This window comes from Ovis aries, chromosome 22 (assembly GCF_016772045.2).
Source record: "Ovis aries strain OAR_USU_Benz2616 breed Rambouillet chromosome 22, ARS-UI_Ramb_v3.0, whole genome shotgun sequence".
Classification (NCBI taxonomy): domain Eukaryota; kingdom Metazoa; phylum Chordata; class Mammalia; order Artiodactyla; family Bovidae; genus Ovis; species Ovis aries.
This window is the reverse complement of record NC_056075.1, coordinates 24,359,083-24,379,469: the sequence shown is the minus strand read 5'-3', so window position 1 is coordinate 24,379,469 and position 20,387 is coordinate 24,359,083. Positions and strand designations below refer to the sequence as shown.

The following is a 20,387-nucleotide window of genomic DNA, read 5'->3' as shown; positions in this document are numbered from 1 at the left end:
TTTTTGTTTTTTTCTCTTCCTTCTTTTGGCGAATCTGTCTGAAAATTTAGGTTTCTTAGCTTGGCTCCGAATCTTTTCGTCAAACCTGAAAGAAAATGTAGCCCAAGGAAAGTCGTTGGGGTGCAATACAGGAAGCAGAACAATGACTAAGATTAGGTTGGTCCAAACCCTGGCTGAATACTGGGCAGTGGCATCCTCGGTCTAAAATAACCCTCCTCGTTTCCTGTGTAGCGAGGTTCCGTTGCTGTGCAACAACAAAGTGAACTAATTGGGTGGAGCACTGAGTTTGGGAAAAGACAGTTGAGTAATTTCTGAGTCACGTGGAAGTTGGGAATTTTAGCGGGGCAGTGTTTTGAATTCTAAGGAATAGCCATTTTAAACGTTGACACTGTCTTTTTACTAATATCTGATATAAATGGCTTACAAGTAGCAAGGACCCAGACGGAATAACTGAGTGCTAAACAGTGGAATGTATCTACAGAACTTGAAGACCACCTAATGCAGTGATTAAGAACATAAATGTTGGAGTCCAATTGCTTAGGTTCAGATCCCAGCGCCTTTGTGTTGTTTATAATGGAATGTGTCTGTGTCTCAGCTTCCTCATCCATAAAGAGGGGATATAATATCAGTCCTCCTAGGATTTGAAGAATTAAATGAGAATTCAGGACAGGCAGTGAAAAGCGGCAATAGGTATCTAGGAAGCACTCAAAAGTTGTTATATAAGGAACTACAATATCGTCATCACTCTAATTGATCTAAAGGAATGCATCATATAATCCTTTCATCCATCCCTTATCTCCCCTCAAAAGGCCTTAGATTTTTAAAAGATGCAATGATTTGTAGGACGTAAGCCATAAATAGCAGAAAACTTGGAGCTGCCACATATAGTTAAATAAGGTATTATGATTCTTTTAAAATTTTCAAAAATTATATAAATCTCAAGGAATTTACAAAATGAAAGTGAGAACTTGTGATTTTGGCTTGCTAAGCCACAGATCCAAGTCTGTGCGTTTATTTCTCCCTTTGCTCATCCATTGGCATCAGTTACACTGAAAAAAGCAGAGTGATTTGTCCTGATACTAAAAGCACAATGCACACTCTGCATATTCTTTACACCTTGGGGCATAACATTGGGTTGTTTTTATGATTCCCTAAAATCAGCTGCTCCAAAACCTAAGCTTAGAACTGTGTTTTTGCTGGCTCCATAAATGAAAACATCTTGCCTAGCAAATGTTCTGACTTGTTTACTATATGAACCTGTATATTAAATGGGATTGTTTTGGCCAGATTTTCAAAGAACTGTAGAAGGAGTACTCAGAAGAACCTGTATTTCAGAAATGTGCATTTGTTGACCTACATCTCTGATTTCCAGTGTTGTTAGAACTGAACGATCTTCCCATGCACAAGTTTTACTTACTCCCATTACATACCAAAGTGGAAATAGAACTTTCACTCTCAATTTACTCTAAGGGATCTGGAATATAGCCTCTATAGTTTTCATTGTATCTTGAGATAAGGCCTAGCAATCATTTCCATGTCTTTCAGAGCCTGGAGTTTACTGGCCTGTAAGTAGTTGTTTCCCACACATGACATTGTATGTTTCATAATATGTTTCAGACAGTATGTTTTATTGTATTCAAACTTCAGGCAAGGAAAAATCCTGCCCTAGAGAACCAGAAGGCAAGGCTCCTACTCCACCATAGAGAACAATTTGAGCAATAGAATTCAGTGATGATAGTAATTAATATTAACCTAAGGCAGGCTTTCTCTGTGTGTTTTTAAATTTCATACCCAAGGCTACTGTTCACCACTTTGTTATTCATCAGGGTGTGGTAAAATGCTTCTGTCCATTCTTGTCTATGATTATTGTTGGTGAGATAATGACATAAACCTAAAAACCTTTATGTGGGTTTTTTCTTTTTTAATAGCAAAAAGAGAATAATGAATAGTCTCTCTGTCTCTCCGAACAGCAAAGCACACATGCATACACTCACACTCTTTTAAGCTACAGTTTAAAATTTTATTATACTATTTTTTTGTAATTTTTAACATTAATAATAATCTTAACAGTCACCTCTGGATGACCTAGATTCAATTCCATTGACTTTTCTTATTGACAACAAAGTTCATATCATGTAGACACAGTTAGTATCCATAGGTATTTTTTAACAATTAAAATATAAATGCACACTTTTAAAACCAGAATTCAAATTCACTTGGGTGAAGAAATGTATATAATCCACATGATTAAGTTGATTTGTAAAGTACATTAGAACAAGTTAAACTGTATAACACTCACAAGAAGGTCTACTAAATTCTCTCAACTAGTGTTCAATATTTCTTATGACACTGGTATATAAGTTGAAAGACTGTCCTCTAGGGACTGTCATACAGAGTGAAGTAAGTCAGAGAAAAACAGATATCATACAACGTCGCTTATATGTGGAATCTAGAAAAATGATAGAGATGAACTTATTTGCAAAGCAGAAATAGAGACACAGACATAGAAAACAGACATATGGCTACAAGGGGGGAAGTGAGGGTGGGAAGAACTGGAAGATTGGAACTGACCTATATACACTGCTATGTATAAAATAAATAACTAACGAGAACCTACTGAGCACAGGGAGCTCTACCCCTCTACCCAGTGCTCTGTGCTGACCCAAGTGGGAAGGAATCCAAAAAAGGGGGACTATATGTATACATATAACTGATTCACTTTGCTGTATAGCAGAAACTAATACAACATTGCAAGGCAACTATACTCCAATAAAAATTGATTTAAAACACTCTAGGTTTCTCCTGCCATGAATTCAAGTCTCATCCTACAGACCTATCCATGATGAAGATAGGTGTTTTAGTGTGCCGTTATAGATTTCCCTTTATATAATTGACAGACTATTTCTTTTTTGAAACTAATTCTATTTCTTTTTGCTATTGCTTAGATATCTTAAATGGAATTCTGTAATGTTTAATTGATTTACTTGCAGGGACCATTGAAGACTGGTATCAAAGGGTGTTCTTTGAGAGTAAACTCTTTAATATTTTTTCATCAGGTTAAAAAGAGAGGATTTCGTTTTCAGCTTCAAGATGGAAGAGCCCTTGAACTAGATATTAGGCATGCCTGAATGGTCGCCTCACTGAGTAGAATGACTACTTCAAGCATGGAGATATGTGGAAGATCAATGATAAAAACCTGTTTACCACCAGGCAACCAGAAAATTGATCTGGTAACTAATGTTGAGGGTAGTATACTGAACAAGAACCTAAAGAGATCCTTTCACATGAAGTTCCTGTCCTTTTATTCTATTAGATCTGGCATTTTGTCAAGTGCATTAGAGACTAGAGAAGTAAGAGTGTCTGATTCACTGCTATTAGTGGGGTGTGTTCTCTTGGAGAAGAATAGAGTGATTCAGGTTAGATTAATACCTGTGAGGAAGGGGGTAGGGTGTGGGTGAGTGGGAGGGTCGTGGCAGAGGAGCTAGATTGTGGAAAAGTAATGGTAATAAAAGTATTGCTCAAGGCCACATCTTTCTCAAATCCTTTATTAACTCAGAAATGTCACCCCTACACCTATTCAGAGGGGAAAAAAAGGCAATAGATGTCAGCAAATCCTCAAGCAACAGAACATGTCTTATAATCATCTTCAACCACTTGAAGGTTGAGAGATAACAACTCCCAAGATAATTTCACAGTATTGAAATCTGTTTGAAGTGCTGACAAAGAAGTCAACTCACTTTTCTACTCTCACCTCTTATTACTGTTTTAGTCTTGAGAATATAAAAGATTTCTTTTTGGTGATGCTTTTTTAAGATGGAGGAGTAAGAATGTCCATTGCTCAGTCGCTAAGTTGTATCCAACTCTTTGGGACCCCATGGACTGTAGCCCTCCAGGTTCCTCTGTCCACAGGATTTTCCAGGTAAGAGTAGTGGAGTGGGTTGTCATTTCCTCCTTCAGGGGATCTTCTTGACCCAGGGATTGAATTGCATCTTCTGTATCTCCTGCATTGGCAGGTGGATTCTTTACCACTGAGCCTCCTGGGATGCCTTAAGAATGTATGTTAGTACCAGGAAAATAAGGAGTTAAGAGACCATTCTACCATGTTCTAGGATACTGTCGACCTTTTGGCTTCTGCTCTTCCACATCTTGCCAAACTTTGATGGTACGTATGCATGGTAAGTTGCTTCAGTTGTGTTCAACTCTTTGTGACCCTGTGGACTGTAGCCCACTAGGCTCCTCTGTCCATGGGATTCTCCAGGCAAGAATACTGGAATGGGTTGCCATGCCCTCCTCCAGGGGATCTTACCAACCCAGGGATGGAACCCCTGTCTCCAGCATTGGTAGGTGGGTTCTTTACCACTAGCGCCATCTGTAGCAGTAGAGTAAATCTGTGAATTAGTGTATAACCAGGAATTTTCTGGTTCAGCTCAAGATCTAAGGTCTTCCCTGGTGGCTCAGACAGTAAATAATCTGCCTGCAATGCAGGAGACCCAGGTTCAATCCCTGGGTCAGTAAGATCCCCTGGAGAAGGATATGGCCATCCACTCCAGTATTCTTGCCTGGAGAATTCCATGGACAGAGGAGCCTGGTGGGCTGCAGTCCGTGGGGTCACAAAGAGTCAGACATGACTGAGTGACTAACACTTTCACTTTCTTTCAGGATCTAAGAGCTAGACTGAAACTTGATCCCTTTGCCACTGCTCCCAAAGGCAACATAAGATGTCTTCTATTTTCATCATGGACGTTTATGAGCAATACGAAACCCATTGAATGCCAGAACCTCTGACCATGAGGTCTGACTCCCCAGGGAGGATCCCTTGGAAAAGCATGGCCAAAGGTGAGGAAGACAACTTGACAAAAGCACCTCTTCCTGATCCTCTCCCTTCCACCTCCAAAATCATGGCTAGTGCTCACTAACCCCACACTGTATCTAAATTACACTGCTTGCCAGTGATATCAACATTGCCCAGCTCTCCACCTCTATCACACATCTGTGGCTCTCCAAAAAATAATGTGTGAAGTTTAGTGATGATGTTGATGACCCACATTTGGCAAATGATATCACTATATTTTGTAGTAAAAAAATATCCCTCCCATAGAAAGGATCTTGGAAAAAGAACATAGAATAGAGCCTATATTCACCCTCACATGTTTCTCCAAGACTTCATTCAGCTATTTAAACTTTATTAACAGAAGATTAAGACAGGTAATGCTTTTCATTCAACAGTGTACACTTTTAGCTCAAGGTCTTCCCAACTTTCCACCTCCCAAAATTTCCCCGTATGTCACTATGGTTATTATTATAGCAGCTATCAAGTGCCTATATCATCTCAGTTATTTTTCACTTTTTGTAAGTTACGAATTCTGAGTCAAATTATCCTTTTCTTTGTAGCCACTTTCCAACTTTTATCTTCTTTTTAAATCATTGAGAAAGTTACTTAAATTCTTGTCAATACTCCTCAGTACTCCATTGTACTGTTTTTACTCTCTTCCTCATACTTGTTTATAACTTGTGAATCTGTACCTTTTTATAAATGCTGGATATTGATAACTCAACCTTTATGCTGCCAAAGATGTGCTGAGAGTGAAATTCATACCAAGTGTAGGAATAACACTCACCAGCAAAGATGGTCTTCTTGACTTTTGAAAGCCTGTCATTTGGCAGGAAGCATCCCTTAATGCCAAAGAACATGGAGCTCGGTTTTGGAGGGCAAGCAACTAATCACGTACATATTTGTTAAGCAAGTTCCTAAGAAATTATAAATTATAAACTGCAGTTTTAAAGGAAAAAAAACAACAACAACATTACTACGGGTTGGCATTCTCTGAAACGCTTTCCTAGTCTAACTCTGGGCCATTGTAACAGGGTATTTTGAACGTGCATGTACAAGTTTAAGATTTTTGTTAAGCTGCCAAATATTTTAATATAACAATAATTAGCATAAAGCTTGTGCAATTAAGCTACCCCAAAAGTAATGAGTTTGAATCTTTGGCAAGATGCTCCTCTTTAAAAAAAAAGCAGCTTCCCAGTGCATATTATTTTCACTCAGATCTATTTTCCTGAGGTTCTGAAGGTATGTAAACCTGACTTTATTTCATTCCAATAACTGTCTACAAGGATAGCAATTTATTTTCAGTCACTAGGTTTTAGGATGAATCAATCAACCAGTTTTACCCACCAATACAACCCTATAAATACTTTCTATTTTTATAGTTTGAAAGAATCAGATTTACTGTTCCCCTCATCTAGGTAGATTCTTCTGCACTCAGAATGGGATTAAGTCCCCAAAGTAAACTCTAGGAAGAGAATCCATTTCAGAAAAAGAAGTTCATGAATATCAATGATATCAAGATATGGTGAGCCAGTACCTGAAGTCACTTGATTTTAAGGAGTGAAAGTAGCATGTTACCACAGGTTTGAAAGACTACTGGTAAGAATTGCACGTGGACTATTGAGAATACCTATAAGACTCAAATTTACAAATATTAATTAGTTCTCAAGGCAAACCTTCCAAATGCATCACCTTTCAATCAATACTCAAGCTAATATTACAGGAAGCTCTTCTGGACCACTATGCTGGTAACTGAAGCTGTCCTCAAGAGCTCAAAATTGACTGCCAAGAATTATGTAGGAGGAGAGGGAAGGAGAAAGGGAAGGCAGTGAGATATTTTTACTATATGTTTCTTGCCCTTAAAAAAAAGCAAAACAAAACTGTATTTTAAAACACAATTTTTATAACAGATTACCAATTCCTAGGCTTGTTTACTCCATACTACAAATTATTCTGCAGATTTAACCTGGGTTTTGAGATCAAAATAGCAGATCAAACACCATGAGACCTGAGCCCACTTAATTAGGGCGAAATTCTGAGAAAATAATGATTTCCTCCTTAACGAGAAAAGCATCCTTCGTGTTCTTCAGAGCCTTTGATATAACTGACTAAAAAGGATTTGGAAGTTCATGATTTTATGATTAACATTTTATGATGTAAACATGAATTTAGTAGATATACATGTACTTTCTTAGCGCTGATATAGTATCCTAATAATCATGTTAAACTTGATTGTATATTATAAGTGAGATAAGCCACATTTTACCATAGGTGAAGTTTTAAATTAGTAAAGCTGTTGAGCCACAGACCTCACCTAGTTGATTTTTCTTTGGCCTTCCAAATCTTTTATTTGCTGATTTTTGTTGCTGTATGCAGTGAATTGCAAGTGAAATGGGCTGTGGTCACAAACTGTGAAGGAGAGGTTGCTTGCATCTGTACTAAACATGATATAATCTTGGGTTGTCAGTTTAAATTGGGAAAAATGGGGAAGCATTTGGGATTTTTGTCTGAACACAAGTTTTAGTGAATGCAAATGACATACGTTGATGTTTACAACTCTTTCTATTATAGGTTTCTCAACAGGCAGGTCAGGTGGTCTGGTATTCCCATCTCTTTCAGAATTTTCCACAGTTTATTGTGATCCTCTTGAGAAACCTATATGCAGGTCAGGAAGCAACAGTTAGAACTGGACATGGAAAAACAGACTGGTTCCAAATAGGAAAAAGAGTACGTCAAGGCTGTATATTGTCACCCTGCTTATTTAACTTCTATGCAGAGTACATCATGAGAAACTCTGGGCTGGAAGAAGCACAAGCTGGAATCAAGATTGCCGGGAGAAATGTCAATAACCTCAGATATGCAGATGACACCACCCTTATGGCAGAAAGTGAAGAGGAACTAAAAAGCCTCTTGACAAAAGTGAAAGAGGAGAGTGAAAAAGTTGACTTAAAGCTTAACATTCAGAAAACGAAGATCATAGCATCTGGTCCCACCACTTCATGGGAAATAGATGGGGAAACAGTGGAAACAGTGTCAGACTTTATTTTGGGGGGCTCCAAAATCACTGCAGATGGTGATTTTACCCATAAAATTGAAAGATACTTACTCCTTGGAAGAAAAGTTATGACCAACTTAGAAACATATTCAAAAGCAGAGAGATTACTTTGCCAACAAAAGTCCATCTAGTCAAGGCTATGGTTTTTCCAGTGGTCATGTATGGATGTGAGAGTTGGACTGTGAAGAAAGCTGAGCACTGAAGAATTGATGCTTTTGAACTGTGGTGTTGGAGAAGACTCTTGAGAGTCCCTTGGCCTGCAAGGAGATCCAACCAGTCCATTGTAAAGGAGATCAGTCCTGAGTGTTCTTTGGAAGGAATGATGCTAAAGCTGAAACTCCAATACTTGGTCACCTCATGCGAAGAGTTGACTCATTGGAAAAGACTCTGATGCTGGGAGGGATTGGGGGCAGGAGGAGAAGGGGACGACAGAGGATGAGATGGCTGGATGGCATCACTGACTCGATGCACATGAGTTTGGGTGAACTCCAGGAGTTGGTGATAGACAGGGAGGCCTGGTGTGCTGCAATTCATGGGGTCACAAAAAGTTGGACACGACTGAGCGACTGAACTGAACTGACACAGTCAAAGGCTTTGGCATAGTCAATAAAGCAGAAATAGATGTTTTTTCTGGAACTGTCTTGCTTTTTCGATGATCCAGTGGATGTTGGCAATTTGATCTCTGGTTCCTCTGCCTTTTCTGAAACCAGCTTGACCATGTGGAAGTTCACGGTTCATGTATTGCTGAAGCCTGGCTTGGATATATGTTGGGCTGCTTCAAAGAACACTAATTCTGTTCATTCTGCTAACTGTGCTTTTTACCAATAGTACAACCTCTGGAAAAAGTAAAGAAATGTGAGTCATTTCAGGGACAACAGAAGAAGGTAAGTAAGTTTTATTTATCTGAAAAACTGAGATTGCTTTTATTTTGTCCCATTTATTCATTTTATTTGCCTAAATATATTTTGTCTCTCACTCCTCTTCTTCAGCATCAATAGCGCTGCCCAAGCTCTAGCCTGGGTGCCTGCACATCCGACTCCTAGACTTGCACCCTGCTTTCTCTGTGCATCTCACTTACCAGGTCCATCTGTTCTCTACATTACTGCCAGGATGATTGTTCCAAAGATGTTTAAATTTTCCAGTGACACCCAGACCTCTTCTGGATAAAAATCCAAATTCCTCACTGAATCACTCAAACATACCTTTCCGATTTGAGCTGGTACCATTTCTCAGTGCACACCCTGTACACAAGCCTTCTTGAATCATATGCTCACAGTTACCATAACAGGCCAGGCTCCTCTCCTGCTTGTCATCTAACTTGGTTCTTCTGCCTGGAAAACACAGGCACGTGTGTATGCATGCACACAAGCATGCCTATGAACACATATGCACCTCCTTCTGTTTGATTTCTCCTCCCACTCACTAGGCTCAGAGTCGAAATCTCCTTTCTTTCTCACTTCCCATTAACCCACGTTCTCCTCCTCTGCCCAAGTCATCTAGCTAAAGTTAAATGTTTTTCCTCTTTTACAGCACCTAGTAGGTTTCATAATACAAGTATCATCACAAGAATTTCAGATCAGGGACTGTGTCTTTGATCTCTATATCCCCAGCACCTGCACAGAAGACTTAGCAGACTTTGGGGGGGTTCAACTGGGAGATAAAATGCTAAGGGTACAGGGAAAGTGTTTAAGGAGTTCCCAGAAGGTTGAGTCAAGGAAGCCTTCATGGGGAAAAATGGTATTTGAGCTATATGTTATTGTCTTCACAACAATCCAGATAGATCTTCCTTCCTACTTTTCAATCAACATCTTTTTTTTGTAACTAATTCTGTTAAATATATTCTGTAAGTGTATAAACCCTATTACAGGACACAGAGACACCTTAGGTAATAATATAGTGATAGATTGTGACTGAGAAACTTTTGAATACCTGATGTAAGGGCTTATTGACAGGCTTATAAATACAATGGATTGTTGTTTTCCACCCTTGTTGCTGTATATCGAGTCATGAAGGAAGCATAGGTAGCAGTTAAAAAGAGAATGGATAGTAGAGTCAGACATACCAGGGCTTAAATCTCAACTCTGCCTTTATAATCCATGTTAACTCATGCTCTTATTAAAAGTGTTTCCTCATACTGTATAAAATGGGGTAACAACAACTATGCCATTAAATCTAGTGAGGTGGATGAAGTGCTTAATATGGAATGTGGCAGACAGTAACCCTGAACACAAGGATGGAGGTGGTAGTGCTGGCGGTGGAGGTGGTGATGGCCTGAAGTCACCACTTGAAAGCTGAGGATGGAAGCAGCTGGCAGGGGCAGCACAAGAGAGATGCTTGATAAGGGAACTTTTCTCATCTGTTTCATTTAGCCAAAATTTCTCACACTGTGCTCCAATAGAACATTAGTGTTCTATGAGCTGGTCTGAGGTGTTTCACAGGTAAAATCAAAATTAGGGTAATTTTTTAAAATATGTAGGAAAAATTAAAATAAGGAATTGAATGCTTCCAGTTTCTTTTTTCTGTATACTCATCTTAAATTTTCAGCATCTGTTAATGGATGACAGATATCAGGATGGATAGGTAGAAAATTCATATTAAGAAAAAACATCAGTAAATTGATTTGTTTTACATGTTCCTTCAATATTTAACAAATGATTGTTTCATAAGTTTTTTAAAGACTTGTAAACATGTAGTTTGGTCACTTTCTTGCTGATATTATTGCTCCTAGTGCCAAAATTAAATGTGATTTTATTTCATGCTATTCTGCAAAAAGCATGTAATCTGCAAACCACCATGGCATCCCCCTGCTGTACCACTTGCAGAAGCACATAGTCTGTTATTGCTAGCATCCCTTTGTCTGAAGCTCTAGAGTCCTGGTTATTAGGGCACAATTTAGACTTTACTAAAGTACCCAAGGAGAACCCAACCATTCATCTCCTAACTCTCTTTTATATTAGAGAAACACTACCTTATAAATACAGAATTTAAAAGTTCTGTTACATATTTCTGTTACTTATAAATACAGAATTTAAAAGTTCTGTTACATATTTCTGTTACTTATGGTAAAGGCTGTGAATGAATAAGTACATCTCTACCTCCTGGAGTCACTGTATAGGAGGATATCCCAAGGATTTAGATTAGGAAATGGGAAATGTCAAAGAAGCATGTCCTATTTTAGCCTGTGCTCTTTATCAGTCATCCTCAAGTGGAGAGAACTGTGGAGCTCACAGTTAATGATTGAATAGGTGGGTGCTCAAATTTGGAAAACACAGATGAGTAAATCTTGACTCATCTTCCTCTCAGAACTCCTCTGAGTCTCAGAGTAACTTGTCTGTTGCTTACTCTTGACAAGTAGGTGAGTCTAGCACATTTCTAGGCATTGACTGGCATGACTGATTGCTGAGAACTGCAGGAAGCCAGTCTGCTGAGTAGCCTTGAGCAGCCCTCATCTTTTGGTGGGGCTGCAGGGTTACTTCTTGCACGTTTATCCTGCTGACCCTACCATGTTTATCCAGAGGCATAGAAGAAAAGTATTTGAAAATCTCATTATTCAAAGATAAAATGGCTCAAAGAACATGGCATGAATTTTGGGACCCAAGTCGAGGTTTCTCCACATAGACTCATACTATTAAAGCAAGCCCTGGATAAACACTTCAGTTCAAGTCAAGCTGCATTTTGCAAGTAATGCTTCACGTTCAAGGATGTGTCATGATTATAATTTTAATTCTTTGTATTTTTGCTAACTGCTTATCTCAAGGATTGACTTCATTGCTGTGAAGTGGAATCTGAAATGCTAAGAAAAAAATGAGGAATACCAATCTCTCTTACCAAGGTTTCTGTACCCAGACCTCAGTTGGATTTATAAGAAAAGCTTAAGTTTAAAGGTAACAAGCACTTCTATGTCTTAGCTAAATTTTATATACTACATGTGTGTGATAGTCGCTCAGTCATGTCTGACTCTTAGCAACCCATGAACTGTAGCCTGCCAGGCTCATCTATCCATGGGATTTTCCAGGCCAAAATACTGGAGCGGGTTGCCATTTCCTTCTCCAAGGGAACTTCCTGACTCAGGGATTGTACCTGGGTTCCCAGCATTGCAAGCAGACTCTTTACCATCTGAGCCACCAGGGAAGGTATAATACTATATATAATTTTTAAAAATCCTTGTATGAATAGACTTTATTTTTAGAGCACTTTTAGGTTTACAGAGATATTGAGCACAAATTACAAAGAGATCTCAGATACCTGCTCACTTCCTCTTCCCACCAACAACATATTTTCCTCTACTATTAGTAGCTAGTGTCATTGATGTGGTGCATTTGTTACAATTGGTGCAAGAGTATTGAAACATTATTATTAAAGTTGCAGTTTACATGAGGGTTCATTCTTTGGGGTGTACATTCCATGAGCTTTGACAAATGTGTAATGAAGTATATCCACCACTACAGTTGAATGGATTTCTAAATTTAATTTTAGTTTAAGTTGGTATTTGGTTTCTTAGCTTCATGTAGTTTCTGTAATAATTATTCTTTCCCCTTGCTGACTGATTTTGTCTTCTTTATTAATTACAGCTGTTTTCCTGATAGGATGTAAATGTATTTTTATGCCATTAGCCATTGGTTTGAATTAGGTAATATCACGTTAAGGTTTTAGGGTTAAGAACTTGGGCAAAAGAAGTTGCTTCCCAGGCCCACAATTTTAGGGCTAGCCTACCTTCCACTTGTCCTTGGCAGCTAGATGTGTCAACATTCTGGTGAAAGATTCTATTATAGTGTTTCAAGGAAGACTTGCCATAGGCCATTCTACCCTCAGTCCCCACAGTGAGGTTCACTGAGTCACACTCTGAATCAACACAAGACTTGGGACAGGATGTGTAAGCTCTTGCTCCTGAAACAGTCATCTCAAAAAGCTTAGTACATGTTACCATATGAACATAAATCATACTCACCTGGAGAGGATCTGGACAGCAGATTTATTCTCCTCTCCTCCCTGTACATTCCCCAGGGCAGAGCCTCAGAAATGACTAATGTTATGTCAGGAAGGGAAGAGAACTGTTCTTTCCTGCCTTAGTTTACTAAGGATAAGCAGTATAGTGGTAGCTTCTAGCAGGTATGCAGGACAATGGGGAAATCTAAAGACTTCATTTTGGCCTTAGAGTGAACTTTGTTGGATATGTAATTATGGATACTGGATTAGAAAAACATCCACTTTTTTAGTCATTGAAAAGAACAACATACTGGGAGTGTTGATTATTTCCTGAAAGAAGAGAAAGCAGATATACTCACAGGTGTTCAGAAACAACCAAAAAACTTGTCACATAAACACAATCCCCAGATAGAACTAATGAAACCCAAATAGAAATAATGAAAGTCAAAGATCACATCCAAGGCAACTCATTGTCATGAGATGGATGGGTTCACTAACATTTTGAATCAGATAATACCAAAATCACACTGGTACAGTCTCATTATAACACTAATTTTTCTAAATTAGAACTTTAGGAAGGAATGGATTGATATGCAATTACCTGAGGTTTAATGAAACTTTTCTTCATGGGAAATATTAAAATGAGAAAATTATGGGGAATTATTTGGAAAAAATAAAACCATTTTCAACACTTTTTAATCTACTTGTATACCTACAAGCATGATGATAATTACCTATTCAATAACATAGTGTCTTCAACCACTACGACCAAGCAGTGTGTTACTGGAATTTGAGGTGCAGCAAAGCAAGGGTGAACTTTTTACATTCATTCTTTTGGATTGTCTCCTATATTATGCTTGTTTACTTGAAGCTTATGTGAGTTCTCAAAATACCATGAATTATATGTTTTTCCTCTGTTACTCATCGTTGTTGTTTCTATCCACCAGATCATAAATCTTATTTAGAAACAGCACATATATAGACATCTCTTTCTTTACTGACAAAATTCTTGCCTAGTGATATACCATGACCTGTTGGTTCAGGTATGGCTGAGAAAGTTACTGAGATACCAGTAGGCTTCCCCATTCTGAGGTCAAATCTGTCTTCTAGTGAATGGCATTAGCTGCTTTATGAATAGCAAGGTTCTCAGTTGTGTTTCAGTTCAGTTCAGTTCAGTCGCTTAGTGGTGTCAACTCATTGCAACCCCATGGACTGCAGCATGCCAGGGTTCCCTGTCCATCACCAACTCCCAGAGCCTGCTCAAACTCAAGTCCATTGAGTTGGTGATGCCATCCAACCATCTCATCCGCTATCTTCCCCTTCTCCTCTTGCCTTCAGTTTTTCTCAGAATCAGGGTCTTTTCCAATGAGTCAGTTCTTCACAGCAGGTGGCCAAACTATTGGAGTTTCAGCTTCAGCATCAGTCCTTCCAAGGAATATTCAGAACTGATTTCCTTCAGGAGTGACTGGTTGGATCTCCTTGCAGTCCAAGGGACTCTCAAGAGTCATCTCCAACACCACAGTTCAAAAACATCAGTTCTTTGGCACTTGGCTTTCTTTATAGTCCAACTCTCACATCCATACATAGCTTTGACTAGACGGACCTTTGTTGGCAAAATAATGTCTCTACTTCTTAATATGCTGTCTAGGTTGGTCATAGCTTTCCTTCCAAGGAATGTCTTTTAATTTCATGGCTGCAGTCACCATCTGCAGTGATTCTGGAGCCCAAAAATATAAAGTGTGTCACTGTTTCCCCATCTATTTGCCATGAAGTGGTGGGACCAGACGCCATGATCTTCGTTATCTGAATGTTGAGTTTTAAGCCAACTTTTTCACTCTCCTCTTTCACTTTCATTAAGAGGCTCTTTAGTTCTTCTTCACTTTTTGCCATAAGGGTGGTGTCATCTGCATATCTGAGGTTATTGATATTTCTCCTGGCAATCTTGATTCCAGCTTGTGCTTCATCCAGCCCAGCATTTTGCATGATGTACTCTGCATAAAAGTTCAATAAGCAGGGTGACTATGTACAGCCTAGACATACTCCTTTCCCAATTTGGAACCACTCTGTTGTTCCATGTACAGTTCTAACTGTTGCTTCTTGACCTGCATAAAGATTTCTCAGGAGGCAGGTAAGGTGGTCTGGTATTCCCATCTCTTTCAGAATTTTCTACAGTTTGTTGGGATCCACACAGAAAAATGCTTTGGCATAGTCAGTAAAGCAGAAGTAGATGTTTTTCTGGAACTCTCTTGCTTTTTCAATGATCCAGCTGATATTGGCAATTTGATCTCTGGTTCCTCTGCCTTTTCTAAATCCATTTTGAACATCTGGAAGTTCATGGTTCACATACTGTTGAAGCCTCACTTGGAGAATTTTGAGCAAGGATGAACTTTGCTAGCAGGTGAGATGAATGCAATTGTGCGGTAGTTTGAGCATTCTTTGGCTTTTCCTTTTCTTTGGGTTTGGAATGAAAACTGACCTTTTCCAGTCCTGTGGCCACTGCTGAATTTTCCAAATTTGCTGGCATATTGAATGCAGCACTTTCACAGCATCATGTTTTAGGATTTGAAACAGCTCCACTAGAATCCCATCACCTCCACTAGCGTTGTTTGTACCCATCTTTGCATGATATGTTCCCTTGGTATCTCTAATTTTCTTGAAGAGATCTCTAGGCTTTCCCATTCTATTGTTTTCCTCTGTTTCTTTGCACTGATCACTGAGCTTTCTTATCTCATGTTGCTATTCTTTGGAACTCTGCATTCAAATGGGAACATCTTTCCCGATTGTCTTTAGGTGACTAAAACTGCACGAAGGTAAACAGGGTCCATCCACAGAGTTAATGATCTGTGAAATATCACATTCATCTCAAAATAAACTGTGTGCTCATTTCATTTACTGTGTGGTGGATGTCATCTGCCTTAAGAATGAATGCACTGTTCTTCTCACATGAAAATAACTGTTGGCTCTGAACTCTAAATTTTTAGGACAACTTTTTGAGTTGTATGGGGAGGTACTGGGCCCTAATCGGTAATGTTGCCTAATTGCCTTGTGAGCAGCATCCCTGAAGGCAATAAGCTGAATTGTGTTTTCAGTATTCACTGATATTAGAAACCCACAGAAAATTCTTAATACAGTCTATAGCATGTGAATAAGTAACTCTGAGTGCTCATACTGTTTTGTTTAAAAGATTGCAAAAAAGAATATGCCTCAAGTTTCTGGGCCAGGGTCTCACCTGAAAGGGACCGCCTTTAATGTTCACATCCTGCTTCATTGCTGACTGAGGGAGTTAGTTCACAACATCTTGCCCATTCATATTTTAGTGAAATTCTCTATTCCAATAGAAAAACCTCTGCCAGGGATACCAAGAATCTGGGGTGCACAGATTGAAACTCAGCATGTGAAGGCAGCTGCCTTAGAAATGTTGTTGTTGTTCAGCTGTCCAATCATTTCCAACTCTTTGTGGCCCCATGGACTGCAGCACACCAGGCTTCCCTGTCCCTCACCATCTCCCGAAGTTCACCCAAGTTCATGTCCATTGCTTTGGTGATGCCATCCAGCCATCTCATTCTCTAATGCCCTCTTCTCCTTCTGCCCTCAGTCTTTCCCAGCATCAGAGACTTTTCCAATGAGTCAGTTGTTCGCATCAGATAACCAAAATACTGGAGTTTCAGCTTTAGCATCAATCTTCCCAATGAGTATTCAGGGTTGATTTCCCTTAAGATTGACTGGTTTGATCCTCTTGCTGTCCAAGGGACTCTCAGGAGTCTTCTGCAGCACACAGTTTAAAGACATCAATTCTTCAGCACTCCACCTTCTTTACCAGCTCTCACAACCATACGTGACCGCTGGGAAGACCATAGCCTTGACTACATGGACCTTTGTTGGCAGAGTAATGTCTCTGCTTTTCAACACACTGTCTAGATTTTTAATGGCTTTCCTGCCAAGAAAGCTATGACAGGTGCTTTCACTAGTTTAAAAAAAAAATCACAGATGTCCTTTAAGCCTCTTTTTGGAACAACTATTGAAAACAAATAATTTTTCTGGAAAATGTTCTTTTCATAGCTCTAAGCACCCTTCAAAACTACCTGATGTCAGCATGATTTTACCAAGCCCCTAACAATAACAATATTTCTTACACATTTCCCTGTAGGCTAGAATGTACCTCCCACAAATAAAATCAAGGAGTGCCTGCATCTTGCCTTTACCTGAAAATGTCTTGGGGTTACAGTTATGACATGTCATCATTCAAAGAGATTAGAGCATCAGACTTAAAATAAGCTGGCAACAGAACCCAAAAAGAAAACACACAAAAAGTTACAAGATTGTAAAAACTCCAGGCCCAGAGAGCAAGCAAGATCTTGTCCCTTTACCTACTTAAGAGAAAATAGGGAAGCACTCCCCATGGGAAAAACAAATGAACTTTAACCCCAGAGCTTCATTTCAGAGCTTCATCTTGAGAACTAGGAGGTTAGGAACAAGCACCTTTTCTATTTTTGTCAGCTGGTATACAGAATCGTGCTCCATAGTGGAAAATGGCCCAACCACTCCTATTATCTGCATGTACAGGAATGGCTAAAAGATGGAAACATGCCCCTCAGTCACTTCTCTCATCACGCTCAGAGTATGTCTCAGAGTCTAAACCAAATTGGAAGCAGTTAATACAACATTGGAAGGGAAGAGGATTAAGCTGGAAAAGTGTTCTGACTTTTTCGTGGAGGGCTCTAGATGCATCCACTCCCTCCAAATTTGAGGAAAAACAATCTAAAATACACTTATCATCATCCCATCCACTGTCCTCCTCTCCTCTTCCCTCTTTCATTTTCTTTGTTAACTTCATGAACCCCCTCTTTATTTTACTACTTTTCCCTCATACTTGCTTTCTGTTCTCTTTTTCCTGTTTCATTCCTCATTCCATTTTAAATATTTTCTGAATAGTCACAGGGGGCCTGATACAGACCCTGCCCTGTAGACCATCACGACTATGACTGAGGAGAGAGAAGGGGAAGCAACAAGTCTGGCTTTTAACACGGTGAGTTTAAATGCAGCAGGGCATCTGTGGAGGTAAGTAGGAGTCGTGAATACTAATCGGGAGCAAGAGAGGGAGAGAGAGAGAAAGGGGTTTTATTCAATGCCCCTTATACTACAGGCACTGTGTTCAATATTAGGAATACAGTGAAAAGATAAAACTTGGCCCATTTCTCCAAGGACTTTAAAAAAACAAAGTATTTTAAGAAAATCCAACTGTTACGAGACACAGAGAGAAAAAAATGGGCAGATGCTGAAGACACACACAGGACAAGTGGCCAGAGGTATCCCACATAGGGGAACAGGGTCAAGTCAAGACTCTCAGTTTCAATAAGCAGAACAGCCAGAATGGTGTCCATAGACATTAAACTTTGAGGTTGGCCCTTGAGGCTCAATCAATATCAAATTGTTTTCCCCAGTCTCACCCATGGGACGTTAGCTTTTCTGATTTGTGTTCTTCTTTCTCTAACTGGATACTGATCTCGGAGTGGCAGAACAGTTTCCACCTTTATATGGGGAGAGGAAATCCATGGCTACCTGTAACACCTTCTCTCCAAGTAGTTTAAAGAAGCTTAGTTTCTTTAGCTTTATTGCCAGGCTTAACACTATACTGATTTTGCAAAATAGCCAATGGTATCTTTACATCTCTTCCCATGAGTTTTCTGGGCCCTAGAACAAGCCTGAGGCTATTCTGGGATGATAAAGCTGGCAATCTGATGGGCTGTAAGAACTGGGAGTACAAGTAGATCATTACTGTGGAGCTTTTGTGTGGTGTGAGATCAAATGAAATTAACTTTCTGTTTCAGACTTTCCAGATTTTATGATAAAATCCCCTTTGAGTATTAACTTATCAGATCTTGAAACTAATGCAAGTTCCCTCCCACCCTGTTCCACCCCCAGCCCCATTTGTCTGAGCATCAGAGAAAACTCTCCTCTTTTCTTCTGTCTTCCATTCGTGTCTCTCTCCTCACCTAAAAAATCTTCAGAGGTTGATTGAATAAGTTAAGTTTCATATAAACAACTTAACTCACTCAATCCTTTCTCAGATGCCTGAGTTAACCCAGACAAACCAAAAGTGGAAACTCAAAGGTCACATACCTGCTACATTTTTATCCCTTAAAGGAAAAGTCCCCCTTTGTGCTTTTCCTGTGCCAAGAACCTTATTCTCTACCCGTGAATTATCCCTAAGAAAGCAGACAGGCTTCAATATTGGCAAGGCTTCTATATATAGTAAATCAATATGGCAAGCCATCAACTGGGATATTTCTTTTCAGTCTGGGTTTGTTTTCCCAGGTTTTCAGTTTAGATTGGTGACTTCCTTTCAAAACTACCTATTAAAATGTTATTTTAAAAAAATGTTTAAGTCATGGTAATACATTGTTAATTGATTACTTCTTGAACCTCATAATACTCTTGCAAGTTACATAGGATTATTATGAAAAACTTATATTGAAGTTAATGTTGCTTCTTGTTGCTTCTAGGGAAAAAGAAGGACTGCTTCTGGATCTTTACCTTTTTGCCATTGAAAAGTTTAATTGAGTTCTTTAGCTATTCCAGAGAGGTTGAGTATTTGAGATAATCAGAAATTATTAAATTTTAGTACCCCATTTCAGGTACTCTTCCTGCAGCAGTTATTTTAATATAGATGAAATGCATACAGTCTGATAAATGTAAGTTGCAAAAACATTACCTTATACAACATATTTTATTTTATGCCACACTAGTTATCCTGCCCTTTCAAATAACCTGTTAGTATGAAGGAGATCTGAGCCCATTTCTTCCCAGAGAAAATAGTGGGTGGAAAAAGTTAGCAAAAGCAGGATTATTCTGTTTAACCTCATAATTGAGAATTGTTAGAACTTTCACAGGATTTTAATAGCATAGATTTGGGCCACAAATTTGGGGGTGATTCTTGAAGTTCCTCAGTATTTAGGATACTTAAAAGCATCTTAAACAATTTTCTCAAATGCCATAGCATGAAGAAGCAAACAAAAGATTTGTATTCTAGTCTTGATTCTACCATTAATTACCTTCAGCAACTTATTCAGTCTATTTGATTATCAATTTTCTCACTTGCATCATTGTTGGTTGATCTCTAAGACCTCTTTGAGCTCCAAGATTTTATGATATTAATATTAGAACCATGCCCATTTTTAACTAAAATTAGTCTCAGAGTCTAGCGTTCTTCTGAGACTGTTTAATCTCTTCATGGTACTTGTGAAAACTAGGTGTCTGTGTGGCCTTCACAATGAGGGAGGTACATTTGAGCCTTTACATTTGCTTGAGTCACTCTCAACTCTTGGAGATATAAATATCTCTTCTGAAGGTCAGAATATTTTGTGGAGTTTTATATCATGATACTTGTACTTTTGGAATCAACTGGTTGGAAAATTAGGCTATGCCAGAGGGCTACGTTGACTCTGATAATGTTAAAAATGAATTTGTATTTTATTATTCACGATAGCATTTACATATATTTAGAGAATACTATTACTTATTATGTATCTATATTTGAAGAAAACTATTATTTATTTTTAGGTATCAGTGAGGATG

At 38.8% G+C, this 20,387-nt stretch overlaps 1 protein-coding gene across 2 annotated transcripts in view; it reads left to right on the top strand.

Moving 5' to 3' along the window:
- CFAP43 (cilia and flagella associated protein 43) overlaps positions 1 to 8,513 on the top strand; it is a 114,834-nt gene extending 106,321 nt beyond the window's left edge. Inside the window, exons 39-44 of one of the 2 annotated variants that reach the window (XM_060405176.1) lie at positions 3,057 to 3,230; positions 3,814 to 3,919; positions 4,014 to 4,162; positions 4,660 to 4,836; positions 6,250 to 6,430; positions 7,403 to 8,513. The gene's annotated coding sequence lies outside the window, so the exon portion shown is untranslated. The remainder of the gene's footprint in view (positions 1 to 3,056; positions 3,231 to 3,813; positions 3,920 to 4,013; positions 4,163 to 4,659; positions 4,837 to 6,249; positions 6,431 to 7,402) is intronic. The other variant, XM_012102884.5, reaches the window with a different exon arrangement.
- Positions 8,514 to 20,387: the final 11,874 nt, after the last annotated feature.